Here is a 17,041-nt window from a genome sequence, read left to right as displayed (position 1 = left end):
TATAATGAACATAAAACCAGTGGTGAATCCAGGAGTGGAGCGATCGATAACACGAAAAAGTAACTCTATTTATAGTGTATTTGCAAGGTCGGATTAATGTGCGGTACCTAAATATCATTGTGTTTTGTTGGAGCCTCACCCCCAATCTCTGAAGCTACTTGCTGATTCCGGTTCTGCATACAACAAGATGCATAGGCTACGCAAAGGTTTGTGGATTTAGGCTACAATAACATATTTATGGCCATCAACACCACAATTTAAAATTAATGAAATTAAAACTATAATGCAACAATTGCAAAGACATTATCCACAGGTTAATAAAACTCTGGTCATGGAAAAAGAATGCAGTAAAATGCGATAGTGCGCGATGTCACTGTTTTCCCTTCCACTGCTGCTACTGTAAGCTTTTCTATCTGTTTACCACTGAACATTGTCTCAAATCCGGCTAGCAACATGCCACTAGCTGCCCGTCACAGAACTGAATTAACAGACGTTGGATCAATATAAAAGCAAGAGTTTTCTAAGCTGAGTTGTTAGAAACAAAACAGTCGGCTCAGTAAAAAATGCTTTCGAAATGTAACATAGCTACATTAATCAGCCATCTTTACATTATTTGGTCATGAATATGCCTACAGTTCAGCTTGAAAGAGAAACCCACTACTTTGAGGTGAGGTAACTCTTGAATTTGACTGTCCAATAAATGTTTTGTCAAACACTTTATTACCTTTTGCTCAAAATCATGCTTCGAGAATATGAGTTTACTAATGAAATCTTTTAGACTTTGCAATCTAAACCCAAGTAATCAACGCACAACGCAGAACATGTAGTAGGCTACAAGAGTCACAGCACTGCACGAAAGAAAAGTTTTGTTGGGGCCACATGTAATCGTTTCAGTGACGTTTGTCCACTTATGATGTGGCCACCGAAAATGAAGTCACGCTTTGAGTTGAGACATATTGAATGTGAAACTGCAACCTTGTTTGCAACATATTAGGCTTCTCCATTATCATATTCATATCTAACACTTATCAGCGATAATGCGTTAAATGTGTTAATTATGAAAATTTGATCATAAAAAAACTTGCTCTGTTTAAGAACTTTCAGCAATTTTGAGAGGTATTTGCTGAAATTGTGGTGTGACGTCACAAGACAGTGACAAATAATGTCAAGTCCGGAGAAATACGTGCAGTTTGCAGTGGCCTACTGTACAAAATTTACTGGATTCATCTCTAGAACCTCGCGATTGTGCCACATGTGGCAACGGCCTCATATTATGCAGTCCTGCAATAAAATCTCGTTTATCTAGCTCGTGTGGTTTTCTTTCCTGCTGGGCTTTTCTGATTGTGTTTTATGCGCAAGCAACTCACCATTTCCACCTCACGTGACTTGCTTCCTGGTTGATTGATGTACTTGCAGAGTAATGCCGAGTTGTGCTGTTCAGTTTCAGAAACAATATGCATGGATTTATGAAAAAACCAATACACACAAAGAAAGTTATGCTAATAGCCACCAGCACAACAAGATGAGGTGTCATTGCCAGCTCAGCAACACTTTTTGGCGTATTTAAATTTCTGTGAAGACTCTGTGTTCACTGTTCAGCCACAACATTCGCTTTATTTTTTGCGTTGAATTGACAGAATGCTTAACACTGTGGTTTGCATTACGTTGGCCCTATGCCATGGGATTTTAATTGTTTGAATTACGGTAATGTAATTCTCCATACAATCTTTCATTAAGATTTGATTGATTGATTAAATCTTTATCCTCGGACTGGGAAAGCTTCTTGCAGACTTTAATCCTGGCAGTTTCGCATAGGCTAGGCCTACTTGTAGAGGCTTGATCACCGAGATTGACAGAGTGAATGTTCCGATTATTAAAGTGTTGTTGCCGAGACTGCGGTGCTGCTGAATGGAGAGCAGTCCTTAGCGTGCGTTGCTCAAGCGCACAGCCCGAGAGTCGAACTAGCGTTGCTTGATCTTGAAGCTTCTTCGTTCCAGAAGTGGCGCGCTAACCAACTGAGCTTAGGGGCGGGGAGTTGCTGCCTATAGTAGGCTACTAGACTATCAGTAAGCTTGGTAAGCTAATAGCTGAAGAGGGAAACTTAAGAGAGTCAATGTGTTTAGTTACATCAAAGTATAGGCTATACTTCATCTTTGTCGCTAATTTCTTACAAATACGCAACTATGAAGTTCTACACTGTTTTTTACGTGAAAGTAGTTTCTGTTGCTTCTTGTTAACTTTGCTAATCTATAAAATATCTTTTGGAAAGATTCTTCTGCTTCCTGCTATGAATACTGCTTCCTGCTATGAATACTGCACCTTGCGGCTAATGAGCTGGAGTAACGATAATTTATCCCATTACATTTCTAGCCGGTGACAGCCCACTAGTCAAGCACTGATGCACTTCTGCTATTTTCACGTTGTTGCTGCAATGGACAAAGAAAGGAACAAATTTTGCTGACGGCAAAGCCAGTTATTTACCTAGTTTCCGTTTTATTAATCTAAGAAACACTTGTGCCCAGCCTATCAACAAACAACAGCAATAAGTTCTTTGAAGATTATTAAGCAACAAAATCATATTCTTTCAATCTGATCAAACAAACATGCCAACAACGTTTCTGTTTTTTTGGCTATAATTTGTAATTCTGCCATTTGCAAGATTTGTTGATAAGCTCTGTAGTTATGATAAAAGTGAAAAATTGTTGTGCAAGAAAACCGCATTTTGTTTTTGTGATATTGAGATAAAGTGCATATCCATGCGATAAGTCATTCTAACAGAAAGAGTTGCCAGATCAAAGTTGAGGCAACTTTGTGGAACTAACAATCACATGAAAGCTAACCAAACAGTGGCGTAGCCAGAAAATTTTTTTTGGGGGGTCAAAAATTTGATGAATTGAAGAGAACGACAAAGTGTTTGATTTAAGCCATCGTTACCTGATGTGCAGTGGCGTATCCTGGTGGGTTGAACAAGGGAAGCAAAAAAAGTGGTGGGGGTTAGAGCAACGTTAGAGCGTGCCGAAGGCACGCGTATTCTAGGGGGTCCGGAGGCATGCTCCCCCGGAAAATTTTTGCAAAATTACACTCAAATAATGGATTATAGCGCTTTCTGGAAACACTTTTATGGTAATATTTGTATGAAATTTATTAACAGATAAACAGCTATTAACTTATTAAAGGTAGCTCTTATAGGCTACACCAGTGGTTCTCAAACTTTTTTTTGTTGCGACGCCTCTGGAAAAATTTTCTGAACTTGCGACGCACCAGCAAATAAAAGTAAATGAAGAAACTTATGATTAAAGTTTTGTTTGTTGATACAGCAACAAAAAGCAATGCATATTATTTAATATGACGTGTGCGCTTGTTTGTTTTCACAAAGTTCATTGAATCTTGGGAGAATTTTTGAAATTGCAACCTGCACAGGCCTCGAAATTCACGGCGGACACCGCGGACATGTCCGCCGTCACAGCAGGTGATGTCCGCGGGAAGTACCATCTAGATCGGTCATATTTGTCCGCCGAAAAATAACACAGGAGCGATACAAATCGTCACTGCATTGCACGAACAATTGTTGCGAGAATATAATTTCCCGCGCATTTTAGCGCGCATCTAAAAAATGTGAATGCTGTATCCCTTAGCTTCCATTGAAGCAGGAAAACTTTCGATTTTTATGTTGCTTCAACGATTGATGACATTGAATCAGCGTAACAAAGGTGAATTCTTCGCTAAGAATCGATGGGAGTATCGGTACTTCTACACCAGTCACGCGCAACTTAGTTCAAGTTTTACGTCACAATGTCTGGCTTTGATCTCGAGTAATATTGATAAAGCAAGGTTGGTTACAAAATTAGATTTATACGAGTAGGCTATGACAGCAAGATGCAGCCAAATTTGTGAAGTTTTGGTATTACAGTAAGAAAGAAAAGGCCCAGGAAAAATTTACTTTCGCTCACATGACACGCAAAAATAAACCTAAAGAAAAAAGCCAAGTGAAACTTTACACAGCAGAAAATAGTAGCGTTATTGTAGAAGTTTTCCGACTCGTGCCCAGAGTATTGTGACGCAGGAAGCCACACGACCTCGTTCGGTGGAAGTTGATCAGTTATGCGGCGTATTAAGCAGCTACACGGTGCTTTGGCTCTTCAAGCGAACGTCGTTGTGCTGATGATAGCCTTTCAGAGTGACTTTGCTGAAATTTTAAAAAGCCTTCTAAACCGTAGCTACAGTTCTCAAATGGCGAAGAATTATCAGGATAGGCTAAAGTGATCAAGCATGACGATCGCCGCTAAAATTGGTGTGTCTGCCGTGAGACTTAATTTGTCCGCCGAGATAGCTGCTCAGACCGGATACGTTTGTCCGCCGTCAGCAAAAACGAATTTCGAGGCCTGTAGTTTCTCTTTCACTGATTATTCGTGATCGATATTTGCTTTTCATCACCGCCAAGGCAGATAATTTTTCTTCACATAAATACGACGTGGCGGATGGGATAATAATTCGCAGTGCTTTCTTTCACCAAACTTGGATATAATCGTCATTCGTTGAATCCAAAAAATTGCCCGATTTCCTGCTACGAAAGCATCACGCATCCATTTGTAGTTTGAAAATTTTTCAGGAAAGTATTTTGCAAATTTCGACTCGAGCTTGGACAAATGTAAATAAATATGCTTCGCAAATTTGAAGGGAAAAAACCCACTTGCAACCTCAACTCGGCAGCAGTGGCCGGGTGGTTAGCGCGTTGGGCTCGCAGTCGAGAGCCTGCATGTTCGACTCCAGCCACCCGCACTAACTGTTGTTTCTCTGGGCAAGAAACTTTACGATAATTGCCTCTACCCAGTAATCGATTTCGAGTAATGGGTAGTACCAAATTTAAGTCATAAGTAGAGTAGACAACCGGAAACAGACATTGCAGTCGGCTGCAGCGTGGGTCAGGTGTACGTCGGAAGGTGTACACCGATGCATAGCGCTCAAGTCCGCTTTCCCGCTATGCAGGATAAAGATAATAAAACAAAAAAACTCTTCACTGTTTTCAAACTGAAATAACACCAAAAAAATGATTCAAAGTTTCCAAATTTTTAAACATCCAATAGGCTACTACTACGTTAGGGTATCAGCAGTGGCAATTTTTTTAGTTAATTGCAGTGTAATCGGCTAAGTGCATGGGACACATGTGTCCCAGCGGTCCTCAAAGGGTTAACTTCATTTTTATAATCTTAAACTGAGCTCAGCCAAGAAACGGAACTATTCTGCGACGCCCTTGGAAAAGTGAAACGACGCACCAGGGCGTCGCGACGCACAGTTTGAGAACTACTGGGCTACACACACGGGCAAAAACTGCGGCTAAAATTAGAGAACACCAAAAACTCAGCTACATAAAAACCCAACAGAGTAAGCCATTCTGAAATGGCTTCCACAAATTAGTTAAAAGAAACTTAAATCGCGTAAATTTTGCGCGATTTTCGATTTGCAAAATTTATTGGTGTCTTTCTGTGTGTCTAAAACAAGTCCTTGAGGGTGTTAATAGCCAGATCTCTTGGAAAACGTTATAAATTTCTACAAATTTTATTATATTTTCAACAAAGAGCTCAACTTTAAAATCCAAACTTTGAAAATTTGGAGGGGCCATGGCCCCTTTCGCCCCCCCCCCCTGGCTACGCCTATGTAACCAAATGATTATTATGGAAACAAATCAGTAAACGATTTTTAAACTTTATTGTCTCAAGCTTCTGACAAAACGTTTCTACCGTTTGCAAAGAATGATAGAAAAGAATTTTATTTAAACAAAAGTAGTTTTTTCCTTGTGCATCGTGTGGTAGTTCAGCTTAGTTTGCACCACAACAACGTATGTTGCCTATCATGTTATTTAAAAAGAATTTTTTTCACTAAAGTTGATTTAGAATGAAACTAAACGCAGGTCAGAACGTTAAGTAAAAGAAAATTTAATGCAGTACAAAGGAAGCTACAAGAATTTACACAATGCAACAAATTTTAAAGAATCGTTCTTCATGATATTTTCACAGTCTATTTTAACACTGAGCGTTCTTAAGCGCTTCTCTGTGTTTGTGAATTGCATATGTTACTGTGATGTAAGCTTATTTTGTGCACCTTTATAAAATCTAATTAGCAAATCAAGTTATTCTCTCTTTCTTTCTTTTTAATGACGTTCAGAACATTTTTGGCTAAAATTTGACAATTTTCCAACATGGATTCCAAATTTCGTTAGTGAAATTTCAAACTTTACCATTTAGATTGTTTACTGCATTAATCAAAAAATTGGTAACCAAACTGTTTTTTCAATTCAAGCATCTCAGTGGGAAATTTTTGCTTTCTCTTACCCACGGAATTGCAATATCGTCTATTTTCATGTTGTAGACTACACGTGCCCAGGTACAAAAAGTTTTTCATGAATAATTGATTTTATTTTGAAGTAATTGGCTGAAAATTCAGTTTTGCATAGTTTCTAAATTCAAACCACCAGATCATTTCCAAATCTATTTGAATAAGCTGAAACTGCTATTGTAATAATGAAATCGATTCTAAAAATAAATTATATGCTAAGAGGTTAGATTGTTATGCTAATGCTAGCATTCGATAAATGCAAAATAGCAGTAGCCTATCTCGAATAGCCTAGCTAGTTCACTTTTAAATTCAGTTAGCCCATTTCCTTCAACTCAACTTTTTAGCTAGCCTACTTTACTCCTCTAGCGTCTTTAAATTCGCTTGAAATTGTCTTCTCAGTTTCGTTTGTTGCTTAGCTTAGACAGGTTGCATCACTCTGTACTCTGTAGCCTACAAATTTCAACAGTCTTTCTTTCCCTCCCACCTAAAATTTTCTTTCCAGTTACGTCACTGATTTATACAACACGACCAAAATAAGATACTTTTGACTACAGTAGAATTCGCCTATAGTGACACCTGAAGGGACCGCGGAAAAAGTGTCACCATAATCGAAGTGTCACTATAGCCGAGTTCTACTCAACTGTTGCGTATGCAAACGGGACTTTGCAACAGGTGTCACTATAGGCGAAGTGTCACTATAGCTAAAGTCACTATAGGCGAATTCTACTGTATATAGTTTATATACACTACTTGAGAACACCTGGACAATTTAGCTCAATTGTAATTTCCGCGATTCAAGCTCTTCTGTAACAATGTTAATAGAAAGGTCGTTTGAAGACGCTAGGCTAAATTACCATAATAAAATGTTGAATAAAGTTATTTTAGTACAAAAAGCAGTTTAAAGTGAAGTTCCACATACTAGCAGAAATTAAAATTTATGTAAATATAGCATCCGATTGTTATGCATCGGATTAATGCGGAAATTTGTAGGCTACAGAGTACAAAGTGATGCAACCTGTCTAAGCTAAACAACAAACGAAACTGAGAAGACAATTTCAAGCGAATTTAAAGACGCTATAAGAGTAAAGTAGGCTAGCTAAAGGGTTGAGTTGAAGGAAATGGGCTAACTGAATTCAAAAGTGAACTAGCTAGGCTATTCGAGATAGGCTACCGCTATTTTGCATTTATCGAATGCTGGCATTAGCCATGTACTTCTAGCCATGTACTTTTAGACTACCTAGCATAACAATCTAACCTCTTAGCATATAATTTATTTTTAGAATCGATTTCATTATTACAATAGCATTTTCAGCTTATTCAAATAGACTTGGAAATGATCTGGTGGTTTGAATTTAGAAACTATGCAAAATTGAATTTTCAGCCAATTTACTTCAAAATAAAATCAATTATTCATGAAAAACTTTTTGTACCTGGGCTCGTGTAGCCTACAACATGAAAATAGACGATATTGCAATTCCGTGGGTAAGAGAAAGCAAAAATTTCCCACTGAGATGCTTGAATTAAAAAAACAGTTTGGTTACCAATTTTTTTTGATTAATGCAATAAACAATCTAAATAGTAAAGTTTGAAATTTCACCAACGAAATTTGGAATCCATGTTGGAAAATTGTCAAATTTTAGCCAAAAATGTTCTGAACGTCATATTAAGAGAAAGAAAGAGAGAATAACTTGATTTGCTAATTAGATTTTATAATGGTAGGCTATACACAAAATAAGCTTACATCACAATAACATCGAATAATGTACAGAAGAATCACGGACAGCATCTGCTACGATTAGCACAAAGGCAGCAAATATATGAAATATCAACAGACGTGAATGACATCATAGGAATTTTCTTGTAGTCTATTCAGTTCTTCACACAAATAGGCTAGATGGAATAATTTTCAAACTTTCAGACAAAAAACTAAAAGCGGGATGTAGCTTAGGAGCCAAAGTTTGGCTACCCCGATGTTACATGAGCGCAATCGCAACAGATTTCCTTTGAAAAAGGTTCGTGATAAGCCGCGCTGCTTCCTGGAACAGACCATTTTAAGCAGACTACAAATCATATGGCCAATGATTACTATCATTTTAGTTCGTTTTCTTAATATTAAAAAGTTTTTTGCATTATTCTCTTTTTTCAGAAATAAAAAAAATATAAACTTGATCTTAAAGCAATTAACTTGAAAAATGTAGGTCTACGTAGGATAGCCCACCAACTCATCACAAAGTAAATGAAACGTCGTTTCAATAACTATGATGAACTAATTGAGGAAATCTTTGTTCTCAGAATGAAACATAATCCTTTTGAAACATAATTCTGGCACGCCGGCGTTCAGCCCTGATAGCTCAATTGGTTAAGCGCCGGCCTTTATGAACCATAAAACGGCAAGTGGTTTCAAAGTTATGCAATCAATCAATACTTTCTACCCAGCTTTGATTTTTTTGGTTTCCACATGTTTCTTGTAAATAGCTTACGCCGGGTGTTTTTCGTTGTGCTTGTCACTGAGGTTATCAAAGGTATGCCATTTCAGAAAGCACAGAATGCACTCCGAAGTAACATAACGTTTTTAAATTATTGTTTACATGCGGCAGAAGTATTGTATTGTGCCGAATGTAGATTTTTCGACCAGTAGGCGTTTCACACACTTGAATTTTAAAAGTATAAATCCAAATTTTTTTTACTGCACGTAGGCCTACTGTAAGCCACACAATATGCTGCAGGCTGTTACGTAAAATACACAGGAAATAATTGCAAAAGCATACATTTCACGATTGTCGCTATTGGAACTTACTGTACAGAATTTTTTTGAAGGGCTCAGAGCTGCTTGGCAAGACACTTAAATATTCGCTAACCGGCATTAACATAACATAAATACTTTTACAGGGCTGGCTGCCTATATATTTTTGAAGCATGCAAGCTTACATGTGCGTTCGATGGATGAACATTCAAGTCACCTCTTTCCCTCTTTCCAAAAAGACATAGTCGTGTGTTCTTGGAGGTTGTCGGACCGGCGCCTGTTGGAGCATCATGCAAGAGTTTTTCAACTGAGCTATCCAGCCTGGACTGTGTGTATGAGTGCTTGAGTGACTCAAAGTTCGAAAACGTTTTAGTCCATGTACCCGGTACATAGCATAGGACAGATGATCCTTGGTTTAAACTGGCAGCATGAATCTCTTTGTAGCTTTATAAATCAATCCTTTTTCTATAACATTATTTTTAAATACCTCATTTTTAAGCAGTAACTCTAATAACAATGATATGATGCTGGTTTAGACTAACAGAAGAATTTTTTTGTAGAAATGTTTAGGTTTGAATACGAGATACAGTGATACTGTAAATAGTCTACAATACACTAAGTCAATATTTCTTTCACGAAAAAAGAGCCACAAAACCTACAAAAGACACAGCACGTTTTCACAGAGAAAACCTGTTAAGATAAATGCTTGAAAACGCAATTTGGCCACCCTTGTACAATTTAAGCTTTCATTCGCATCAGATTTATTTTACAAAAGCTTCGAAACAACGCACCAGTTTCTGGGGAGATAACGTTAAGTACTGTGATCAAACCATGAGGCCAATTTAGCCCGTCAGCAACCCTTTGGTCACCCCTGTCAAACGAACATTATGTATATTTCATCTGGAAAAAATTTGAAATAAAAAAGCCGATAACAGCTTCCAAGCATTTCCTGGAGCAAACCACTTTAGACGTAATAACACATCATACGATCTCTGTACATTAATATTTTCCTGTACCGTCTTAGCACACAGAGATCTTGTGTCAGAATAAAAGCAATATGAGCAAACTGCTATCACTATCTGAAGAGGTGTCAGAGGCTACTAACCAGACAAGGAAGGTCAAGATAGACAAAAGCTATATAGATATATACAGCATTGCACCGAAAAAGTTCAACAATTATTTCTTTGCAATATTTGTTTTGTGTGTGTTTAAATAAAATAGCGATAAATCAGTTCGTATTTCTCAGTTCTAGGTGTGTTTGGCACAGCAGAGTTTTTTCATTTAATTATAATGTAGGCCTATACATTTCTAGTCAGGACACCCAATATCTTTGTTTTTTTGTATCAAGCATAATCTATCGGAAGTAGTCTAGCTCTTTTATATTCAAAAACCGATTTCGTTAAACCGCCGAAGGCCCTATGCCTCGTTTGTGTACGATAGAGTTCAAGCAATTAACATTCGTTCGCAAGTTAAAAGTTTCGTCTTGAAGGAAGCTTGAAGGAAAAATGACCTGTGAAGGTTTAGAAAATTTGCTACGCATAAAAACTAAAAGTCAAAAAATTTCACATTTTTAGCATATATCTTTCTGTGAAATATTTCACTACTAGAGTGGTGCGTCCTCATAAAACCTCGTGTCGCTACTGATAGGGTTAAATAGAAACTTTACACTTTACGTTTACTTCGCCCTTTATGCAGTAGGCTACTTGCTAGGCTATGCCCTTTTGATATCAGTTATTTTTAGATGCAATATCGGTAAACTAATTACAGTCACTTCAAAAAAGATATGTTTCTTCTACCATGTTGCTTTTAAAAAATATCAATAGATATAACATCATCATTTTGTTCCTTCCTCGTATGGAGGGTTGGATACAATGCGCCATACATTGTTCTCGACCATGAGCTGTGCGTACTGCACATTCATAAGTTAATTTTGTCCATTTTGTGATGTTTGTTGTCCAAATAGATATAACAACGAAGCTGATATCAGTTCCGTCAATATTACTTTGCCTATGGCTGAAATAAATATGCAAAGGTGTTTGAACAAGAAGCAATGTAAGTTTTCCATTATTTTCAACAACAAAAAAACAATATTTCAGCTGCACATCAAGTAATAGAAGTTGTGGTGTTTTTACAGATTCATGAATCTATATCGTTTTTTTTCATTCAGTAAAATTGACAATCACGTCATGTTGCATTGGGCAGTTGTATGAATGAATTGGCCAGATTCAAATAAATTGATATTTTTTGGCTGCCCAAATAATTGAGCTAATTGCAGCATCTGTTTCTCGGCAGTCAAGCGTGGCAAGAATTGACAGCGATAGACACGTGTTTCGCCCATGAGGCTGAGCTAATCAGTGTCGCACCATTAAATCATGCCAGCATCTGTGTAAAGTTTTTTTATCGGTTTGAGGGCAGCTGCATCATGTTGATTTAGGCAGCTTAATCAATATAAGGATTATTATTCAGATTCAAAATAAGTTCATATTTTATGACTGCCCAAATCAACAAAATATAGTTGTAAATAAACACAAATCTGTTAATTGTTATAATTCCTTGAATAACGCACTCAAGACCTTGTCGATGTCTTGTTTCGTAACTTAAAGCTCGTAGCCGAGAATGTTGAAACAAGATACAATTTTCCGATGCATAATAAACTTCGGTGCTTTGCAAAACGTAATATTTTAGGTTTTCAGAATTGGATTAGAATTAGAGCTATTCAAGTTTTTGCAAATTAGACTAAAATTTGAATTAGAGCAACTCAAGTTTTCACAAATTAGAGTAGAATTAAAATTAGATTAGAATTAGTTTAACACAGTTATCACATCTTCTTTTACTTGAATAAAAACGCCAATTAGTAACTCTGGATCAAAGTGTCATTCCACCATCACTGCACCAAAGCCACTACGTCATAATAGACATTGTGATGAAAGTGAATTGGTGGATAAATCGAGTTTTCAATAACTTCTCTGCTTAACCTCTTTACCTCTTGCCGAATGAAAAAAGTAAAATTTCCCCTCACCGTTTTGGTGGCCCCTTGTGATGTCATCGTGTCCAGTCAACCATGAGAAGAAATGCAAAACATCCTTTTTTGTCTGGATTTCCTTGACAAATATCAAAAACAAGCTGTTTATTTGCCGAAGACACGATTGTTCTTGACGGGGTCATGTGAAAAAAATAATGTCTTGGAACAGTCGTTGAAAGAGCTACTCGCATGTCGTCTTTGGGAACTAAGCGAGATCGATGTTTTGTTTTAATAGTCAACAATGAAGAGAACCCTGCTTCACATAGATAAGTAGTTGGAAAAGGTATAATAACTTCAAACGCACGCTTAGTCAGCGTAGGAAACTCTTCGACTAATCCACACCAAAACTTGGAAAAGTCACCATTGCACGATAAGAGTTTGGAACAAAGCGTTGTTGAACATTGAAGATCAATCAATTCATCTCTGCAAAAATCATCTTCAGCAATACTTTCTAACTTGGCTTCAAAGGGATGAGTTATCCAAAGAGCAGTAGCCTACTGTTAAAACTTTCACCTTCGATGTAACCGTCAAGTTCTTTTTTAAGGCGGCAAGGTGCTGGCATATTTCGACTTCGAGGTCAAAAATCTTGTTGCGACTTCTACTGACTTTCCAATCATCAAATGTTGAAAAATTTGCGTAAATTCCTTTTTGAACTCTTCTATTCCACAGATCTAATTTTATCTGAAAGCCTTAATTCATGATTCAGTAAATTTACCCCCTCGGTAGATGAAATTTACCCCCGGTTAAAAACCTCTGGCTTAAAGCCTTAAGCCAGGGGTTCCCAACCTGGGGGCCATGGTCCCTTAGTGCAGTGGTTCTCAACCGCCGGTCCGTGTAATTTTTTTGCCGGTCCGCAGAAGATCTTACTTTCTGCAAAACTTATTTTAATGTGAAGTCACTATCATATTGTAAAATTGTGATCGCACTGTCAAACATGCACAGCTGTAAAACTGACATATCTCCACGTAAAATTTTTTGATAATAAAGTTGAACTTTTTGATAACCTAATCCTGTGCTGTTGATAATGTTTTTGTGACAAATTGCGTGTAGTTTTCAAAAAGTTTTGAAACACAGAAACACATAACCAAATAGGAAATTTTGTCCTTGATTTTGAAAACTTTCAAAGTCGTTGGAGATGAAAATTGAAATTAGATAAATTTTAAGTTCCAGGATAAAGTCAGGCCTGCAATGGAAATTTGCCAGAACCGGAGATAGAGAAAGCAAAGATCTCGTTTTTCAAAGACTATGCGGAAAATAGAGCTTCGGAATGGAATGAAGACAAGCCGATTTGCTGTGGAAAGTGCTGGTGAAATGGAGTGGTGAAAAAAGTAAAAAGAGTTGCTGAGCATTGTGAGTCAACACTTGAAAGAGTTGGCTAACATTTTTGACGATCATTTTGCGTAACATGAAGATCGTCGACATGGAAACTTTTGGATAAACAATCCATGCATCGATGATGTCAACACATACGACCGTAATCTTCATGAAAAAAAAAGTCTGATTGAATTACAATATGTTGTGCTTTTACTTTGCATTCCAGATTCGAAAAACATCATTGTCACACTTCGGGTGATCTCTTGCAAACGAATTCGTGCCTAACTTTTAAAACAATCGATTTGATTGTAATTGTTTCAACTAGCTATTGTTTCAACAAGTTTCAACAAGGCTACACAACAAGCAAGACCAAAGTTGTGGAGCAGCTTGCCCATACCAACCGGGCACTCGTCATCCTCCTCCAGGAGACCCACTGCATTTCTGCAGATAGGCTAGCTATTCCCAACTACACGCTAGCCTGGTCTACCTTAAGCAGGAAGCACGGCATTGCCACGTTTGTGCATGAGAGCCTGAAGTGGACGTTTGTCGACCAATCTCCAACTGATGCCGAGATTGAGTGGGTGTGCATATGTATCTCAGACTACAACATCGTCAACACCTACAAGCCCCCACCCTCGCGAATGTTGCCATCATCCTTTCCAACGTTCCCCTCCCCTAGTCTCTACACTGGCGACTTCAACTGCCAGCACATCGACTGGGGCTACAACAACACAAGCAGCGACGGAGAATTGCTGGCTGACTGGGCCTCTACAAACCATCTTGCCCTCCCATTCAATCCAAAGGAACCAGCCAGTTTCCACTCCGGCCGCTGGGGAACAGGGACAAACCCTGACTTGGCCTTCGCGAGTGTCGACAGCTCTCTTCCAGACAGACGTGTGCTTGAGAAGTTCCCGCGGTCCCAACACCGGCTGTCCCTCATCATCGCCCCAAAACTTGTGGCTCCTGTCCCGAGTTCACCGGTGAAGCGATGGAACTTCAAAAAAGCCGATTGCAATCAATACAGCCTCTTGACCAATGAGTCTACTGCAAAGTTACCACCACCTGAAACATGCAACGCAGACGAGGCATACCAGGACTTCTGCAATGCTATAATAATTGCGGCAAAGGCCACAATACCACGTGGCCATCGAACCACTTATACACCATGTTGGGACTCTAAGTGTGAAGCTCTTTATCGCTCCTACCTAAACGCCACTCCGGGTACTGCTTCTAACACCGCCGCCACCAGACTACTTGAGCGGCTGGACGCAAAGAAGCTTGAGCGATGGAATGAAGCCGTCCAAACTATCGACTTCTCACACTCAAGCCGCAAAGCATGGAGCATCATCAACAACTTCACTGGGCGCTCAGCAAGCTCTCCTAGCCAGTGCCCCGTTTCTGCAAATGCCATCGCTTCCCAGCTAGTGCAGAACGGGGTCTACAAGACAAAGGACCGCGAGACATCCCGCCTTGTCGCCAAGGAAGTGTCTGCCCTGTGGCGAGTGGTAACACCACAAGAAGAAACAATCTCTGGAGATTTCACTCCAGAGGAATTCGCTACCGCCCTCCGCCTAGTGAAACCACACAAGTCTCCAGGGCCAAATAAGTTCTGCTCTGAGCTTGTGCTCCATGCTGGCCATGCCTTCAAGTCCTGGTTACGTAGATTCCTCTCTTCCGGCCTGCACCACCTCATAATTCCAAAAATCTGGAAAAGAGCTCTAGTAGTTGCGATCCCTAAGCCTCACAAGCCACCAGAGGACCCAAGGAGTTATCGTCCGATATCCCTCCTCTGCGTTCCTTTCAAAATCCTCGAAAGGCTGATCTATGCCCGCGTCAACCCAATCATCGACCCGCTCCTTCCAAAAGAGCAAGCTGGGTTTCGGCGCGGAAAATCCACTGTAAATCAGGTCACACTGTTGACCCAAGACATCGAGGACTGCTTTGAGGCAAAAAAGAAGGCCGGCGCTGTCTTTCTAGATCTCACAGCTGCCTACGATACTGTATGGCACCGCGGCCTTACTTACAAGCTGCTTCGCCTGCTTCCTGACCGACATATGGTCCATATGATTATGGAACTTGTCAGGAATCGAAGCTTCACCCTCACCATCGGCAATCCACGGCGAAGCAGACTGAGACGCCTGAAAAAACGGCGTCCCACAGGGATCGGTCCTGGCTCCACTTCTTTTCAACATCTACACCCACGACCTGCCAACCACGGTCTCCGCAAAATATGCTTATGCGGACGATCTGGCAATTCTCCACTCCACAAAGTCGTGGGAAAATCTAGAAGACACCTTGAGCCAGGACATGCAAACCATCTCAGCTTATCTCCAGAACTGGCGACTGAAACTCAGCGAAACCAAAACTGTGGCAGCAGCTTTCCACCTACACAATCAGGAAGCTGATCGTGAGCTACATGTCCACAACAACGGAAAACCTCTGTCCTTCTGCCTCGAGCCAAGGTATTTTGGGGTGACACTAGACAGATCGCTCACAGACCGCCACCATTTATTGTCACTGCGCAAGAAACTCACATCCGCGCTGTGCTACTCAAGCGCCTGGCAGGCTCTAGCTGGGGGGCGAGGGCTGACACTTGCGAATAGCAGCCTTAGCCCTTGTCTACTCTTCTGCAGAGTACTGTGCACCTGTTTGATGCCGCAGTGCTCACTGCCACAACATCGACACTGCCATAAACAGCGCCCTGCGCACAGTGACCGGATGCATGCGCCCCACACCATTGGACAATCTCCCCATTCTCGCTGGCATCCAACCTGCTGAGCTTCGTCGCGAAGAAGCCACTCTGTCCCTCGGTCGACGGCACTGGAGCCTAACCATCTTCTCCACCACAAGATCTCTGCCTTCCCAAATGGGCACCCCCGCCGACTGAAATCAAGACACCCATTCGTGCTAGCCGCTCGGCTTCTGATCAACGAAGCTGATGAACAAGACATTTCTGCGGCTACTTGGGCGGACCATAAATGGAATTCTGAAGGGAGGTCAAGCACCACCAGACTCCATTCATTCATCTCCGACGCCGACACACGCCCCATCGGCCTGACACTACAGAGACAGGCATGGGTGCGCCTCAACCGTCTCCGTACGGGCGTCGGGCTTTTCCGCTCAATCATGCACCAATGGGGAATGGCTTCTTCCTCCTCCTGTGAATGTGGTGCCAAGGAACAGACCGCAGACCACATCAGCAATGACTGTACCATCTTCAAGCCACCTAATGGAGTGGAAAGTCTGCGCGTCATGGATGATAAAACTAAAGACTGGCTGCTCTCTAGCAGCCTTCCAGTGTAGTCCGGGAACATCGTGAATCTGGGGTGGTAAAAGGATAGACCCTAGGCCCCAGAAGCTCAAACGACGACGACGAACTAGCTGTTTAGAAACAACAATTTTTTTCATCTCTAGCTTTAATTAAAACAACGCAAAAGAAATCGCTTGGATGCCGAAACAGAGCTAGGTGTTTTAGAAACTTCTTTGATATCTCGTTTTCCTGACATAGGCTACTGGCAGCGTAACAGTAGCAAATTTCCCAACTGACAATGATTTTGTATGCAAATGGATTGACATTTTTCTGTTTGAGTTGATTTGATTGCCGTTTTATTCCAATTTTTGTCCTGAAT

This window comes from Aplidium turbinatum, chromosome 4 (genome assembly GCF_918807975.1).
Source record: "Aplidium turbinatum chromosome 4, kaAplTurb1.1, whole genome shotgun sequence".
Lineage (NCBI taxonomy): Eukaryota > Metazoa > Chordata > Ascidiacea > Aplousobranchia > Polyclinidae > Aplidium > Aplidium turbinatum.
Note: the sequence above shows the minus strand (reverse complement) of the source record.